Genomic DNA, 5,881 nt, shown 5'->3' with positions numbered 1-5,881 from the left:
GGAACCATCATCGAGGATATTGAAGTTTTGTACAAATCCGTCTGGTACCTTCGGGACTAGCACTTAGAACTTATTAACCTTGAACAAATCAATCAGTGGCTTGGTGTGCTAGGGACACATATAGAATGGAGGTTGCAAGTCTCCAAACCACAGAATACTTCGCACATGTGTATGATTGACTTGGGATGATTCCAGAGGAAGCAAAACTAACTTTCTCAAATTCACGGCGGCAACTTTCACCAAATGCACGTGTATAAGAGGAAGTCACTCCTTTCATCAAACAAATACTTCATGAGCTAGCATGAAGAAAATGCTTTCAAAAGTTTCCAACACTAACTTATTGTCCAACAAGATCTTGGAGAAGATAAAATGATGTTGATGGGCTCATCAACAAATCATCGAGATTTCCATGAAGATGGAATTCCACGACATGGTGAACAAGGTGATAGCATTGGTCAGACCAAAAGATGTAATGGTGTATGCTCGAGGAAAATCCACGAGTAAGACAATATTACGAACATCGTTGGTTCTGATTTGATTTGACGATAGCCCACACCCAAATCAAAGGTTGGACAAGATGATAGGTCCATTAACTGATCACGAGGGTCAGTCGATGAAAATATCATCTTTCCTCAACACACACTACACAAGAATATCCCTTTGGAACGAACTAAGTCAGGCAAGCTTTTATCTTCCAACTCTCCAAGTTGTTGTCTAGCTTAACCAACTAGCTCAGGGATATCTAACACCGGTCTTGGAGAGAGGGTGGTTCACAAGAAACCAACTTGATCACGAGCTCAACATAACAGTCAGGAAACAACCCGGTAACACTTCCAAGAAGATATTTGGAAAGTCACGAACCACCGGTATGTTACTAAGCTTGAGGACAATCTTGCTTTTGAGGGCAAGACGACATGATCAAATGAGTGAGGACTTGAAATAATTCCTAACTCATTGGTCGAGGAGTGCACCAGAAATAGGGACTAGGTAGTACGATCAGTCTTAGGGTGACGATTCAATAATCAACACGCTAAGAATGAGGTTATCGTCCATTTAACTACCAAGCAACAAGGTTGCTAGGAGTATTGAGTTCACACATCACGATTCACTTGTCGGCACTCCGGTTGCAATAACACAGGAACCGAGGAATGAACAAGGATGGCAAGAGGTATCACTGTACCAAGAGTTCATAGGATGGTGTGCAATTCCTATAACAATCCCGATATAAAGATGGTAATACTCCAAGGTAGAACAGAACCAAAAGCTGGATTGGCATTTGATATGCGAAATACAACTTCTTTGACCCGATCCTGGATACGGATGAGGTACTGGAGTTTGTTTCTCCTAGTCATTCCGGAATAGAATGGCTTGACGGACCACAAGAGTGATAGGCATCGATGAATGAACGCACGCATACTCTTGACTATCAATTGATAGACGACAGTCAAAAGACAACTAAAGGGGGACAACTCAACAGAACATATGTTTTTTCTGAGTTGTGGATGCATGGACTAGTATGTCGAACGAAGTTCAACATATTTCTTCCGGATAACCCATGCAGAAAAGTAGAACTGGCAGAGCCACAATATATAATGGAGAACTCATCAAGAATAATCCTGTTGTGATATTTCAGTTCAACGAGGAACATCTGCCATAAGTAGTTCATGGTATTTGGAAGAAGAAGATACCACAGACTTCAAGGACTATTGCAAAGGTTACTAATATCCTAAAGGCACTAGCAATTACTATCAACATGAAGTAGGTAGAGTGAATCTCGGGTTCAAGAACCCAGGAACAGAATACCTATTACTAAGTAGCATCACGGGATGCTTTCGAGAATGATGGCCAGAATCATCACACTGGGAACACAAATCATGGCTAAATTACTAGATGATCCCCTAAGACACCTAGGGTCATAATAATATCTCCAACATATATGTCAAGGTAACAGAGTACCTCAACTCACTGATTAGTGTGGTTAATCTGACCCAAAGGAACATTGAAACGGGAGGAAGGAATTTGCAAGTGCATCAGACTGTTTAGAGACCTGAGATGACTCGGACAGCATAACGGCTGTAAATGCTCAAAAAGATTTGAAACATTCACAAAAATGGTGGCATAACCACTCAGAAGCACAATATCAAGGTTTCGAGATCATCAGTTAACATACAGAAGTAATAGGAACTGAAACGAGGCTTAAGTCCAACAGTTCTATAAGTCTACGGATTAGTAACATGTGATCCTGATAGAAAGAAGAGAAAGTCTAGTTCTTAATCCCCGTAGAAGAAAAGATGATGACTCAGATCAGAAGGCCATGAGGTATAAGGAGTAAAAAGAGCCTTACGTTCCATCCCACAATCAATTCCCTTATATAACTAAAGAATTTCTCGACTCAACTTCGACCAGTTTGGCTCGGTAATCCTACAGGCAGTCAAGCTCTGATACCAACGCTGTCAGGACCCTGACTCAATGCCACATCGATCTAGCATGTAACACCTCATATCACTTTGCGGCCTCACGCACGGTATTCCCACAGGTGTCGCCTTACCTTTGCCCGGGACCGTTTGCGCCTTTTGGCACACGTATATGATAGTGTCGCTAGCATCCATATGATAAGGAGCCCGGGCTGACATGGCTAGTCGTAAACCCAAAGTGGCACAAACTTACAGGGACAGGCATCCATGACCCAGCATCGAACGTGTCGGTCATCAGCGAGTGAATCCAGGCTGTAGCACTGGGCTAGCAGGACTCCGGTGAACCGGGCTGTAGCGGGCTAACAGGACTCCGGTATCCATCGCGTGACATTTCCCCGAAGGGACAGACACAGGAACGAAGAAGGACACATGCCGGCCAACCTAAGTGTTCCGGAGCAGTAGCAAGCTACCCTGGCTCGGTGGAAACACTAGGAGACATTTCCCGGTAAGAGAGGCTACTAAGGATAAACAACTAGATAGTCAGATCCCACACATACCAAGCATTTCAATCATACACACAATATGCTGGATATGTGCAAATACAACAAGGCATCACAACATGACTCTACGAAACAAGTAAGTATTCAATAGGCTCCGAGGAGTGAGATATTACAAACAGGGGTCTCACGACCCAACATTCAGAGCATACAAATCAAAGCACAAACGGAAGCTATCATGTCTGGGTACAGACATCTATAAATGGAAAAGGCTGAGAAGCCTGACTATCTACCAGATCCTGCCGGGGCACAAGATCGTAGCCGAGGTAACAAGCTAAACGTCGAAGTCCACGCGGAACTACTAGTGAGACCGAAATCTCTCTGCAAAAACATAAAATAGGCAAACGTGAGTACAAATGTACCCAGCAAGACTTACATCAGAACTAACTACATATGCATCATTATCAACCAAGGGGATGGTGGGGTTTAACTGCAGCAAGCCAGCTTTGACTCGGTGGCTATCCTAAACTACGACTACAAGTAACTCTTTTGAGGTGGCGCACACGAGTCCACATATTCACCATATCAATACACCACTATGGATCCGCTCCCGTCTCCCTACGGGAACGCCATCCATAGCACTCACGCTTATCTTGCGTATTTTAGAGTATCCACTTTCACTTGTCTATGAACTGATATAAGCAACCCAGAAGTCCTTTACCGCGGACACGGCTATTCGAATAGATGATGTTAACCCTGCAGGGGTGTACTTCTTCATACATGTTTCCACCACTTAGGGTCTGCACACGACATGTGCTCGGCAGACTTCAAGCGAAAGCCGACGTGGGTGTAGACCACGACCTACCTAAACACTCAAGTCTCTAGTCCAGGTTTATCGCCTATTCGGGTTCCATCCATGAGGAGATCCGACCGGAGTTTCGCTCACAGCCCCAAACAATGTGAACAGGGTTCCGTGACACCAAACGGGCGCCCGGTATACCCGGCCACGTGCCTACCGCATCACAGCCCACCCCTCCGGTCAGCGCTGTGCACGGCCTCCAGCATACTACAAACACCAGAAACTACTTGCAACTCCTGGACAGAGGACTTGGGTGAATAAGAAGTCGAGCGGGGTCATATTTCAGGGCCCAATGTATGGTAGTAGCTGAATCATGGATCACAAACACATGACTCAGTTCCTAAGGACGGCTTCAATGAGACAACCCACCATGTACTCCTACATGGCCTCTCACCGCTACCTTTACCAAATCGTGTTCACACACTTAGCTCACACACAGTAGGACATGTTCACACGCCTCTGATTCATCCCCGATGAATCAGACCTGACTCAACTCTAAGCAGTAGCAGGCATGACAAACAAGCATGAATGAGTAGGCACAACAGGGCTCAAACAACTCCTACTCATGCTAGTGGGTTTCATCTATTTACTGTGGCAATGACAGGTCATGCAAAGGATAAAGGGGTTCAGCTACCGCAGCATGTAACAGTTGAATCGGTGTTGTCCTAATGCAGTAAAAGAGAGCAGGAGCAAGAGAGTGGGATTTTATCGGAATGAACAAGGGGGTTTTGCTTGCCTGGCACTTCTGAAGATAACATTGAGTCTTCATCAGTGTCAACGATCACATCGTCGGTACATCGTCTACCGGGAGGGAACAGATACCGGCAACAAAGAAGAAATACAATCAATGCAATGCACAATATGATGCATGCTTATGACATGGCAATATGAATGTGTTTCGAGCTAATGCAACTAGCAACAGATTAAATGAAGTTGGTTTGAATACAAGATTCAAATTCAAACTCCATATGTGATTATTCAAATGCCATTTAATTGATTTGTGCTAAACAGCAGCTATAAGTTGTTCTAACATGCATGAAAATGGTACAGATGGATTCCTTGAATTTTTTTGATAATTTTTCATATATAAATTATTTCATTTGGAGTTACGGTTAATTTTCTATGATTTATTGAAGTTTTAGCTATTTTCTGAAATTTCCTGAATAATAATAAATCCAGAAAATACTTATTGCGTCAGCATTGCGTCACTATGACGTCAGCAGGTCAACAGACGCTGCTGCTAGTCAAACCTGACCAGTGGGGTCCACTGGTCAGTGACTGGGGCTGGTTAGTGCCGCTGACGTGTGGGCCCAGTCAACGGCCACGTCAGCACGGTCAAAACTGACGCGTGGGGCCACTGCAATTAGACTAAACTAAATAGAAAAATATACTAATCCTAATTAGGCACAGGGGCTCACATGTCAGTGGCTCATAGGGTGATTAGCCCCTAACTAAGTGGCCACATCGGCCCGCCGGAGTTTGGCCGGCGGTGACCACAGAGCACGGCGGGGGCACGCCGGACTTGCGTTAGGGCATCGGATTCGCGCGCTGAGGGCACCGGGGCGTAGCCCGGGCTCTCCCGCATCTGATGGGGTAGGTGGGAGGCTGCGGGGACGCCGGGGCTCGTCGGAACGGAGCTCGCGGCGGCGCCGGAGTTCGGGTGGTAACGGGCGCGAGGCCCTGGTGGGGTTTTGGACAAGCTGAGCTGCGCATGGGCTTCCTGTGAGCCCCACGAGCTCAAAGCCGTGCTCGGACGCGACCGAAACAAGCCATGGCCGCGACGACAACATGGCCGGCGGCAGCGAGCTCCGGTTGCGGTGAGACGGCGGGTGCAGCATAGGGGCGAGCGAATGGAGAGAGGGGAAACACGACGGGGCTCACCGCGATGACGACGGAACGCTCGGCGAAGTCGGGGAGGGTCCGGAGCCGACGAATTTGACGGTGATGGCCAGCGGGTCCGAGGTAGAAGACGAGCCCGGTGAGGTCATTCGGGGGCTTCTGGAGGGGCGTGGCTCGGTGAGGTGGGTCGAGGACGGAGTGGCGGAGCTCCTGAGCTCAGCGGGAGGGCGAGGGGTGGCCGGTGGCTGCGGCAATCGGCGTCGGCGGCGATG

This window comes from Triticum dicoccoides, chromosome 3B (genome assembly GCF_002162155.2).
Source record: "Triticum dicoccoides isolate Atlit2015 ecotype Zavitan chromosome 3B, WEW_v2.0, whole genome shotgun sequence".
Lineage (NCBI taxonomy): Eukaryota > Viridiplantae > Streptophyta > Magnoliopsida > Poales > Poaceae > Triticum > Triticum dicoccoides.
This window is presented reverse-complemented; position numbering follows the sequence as displayed.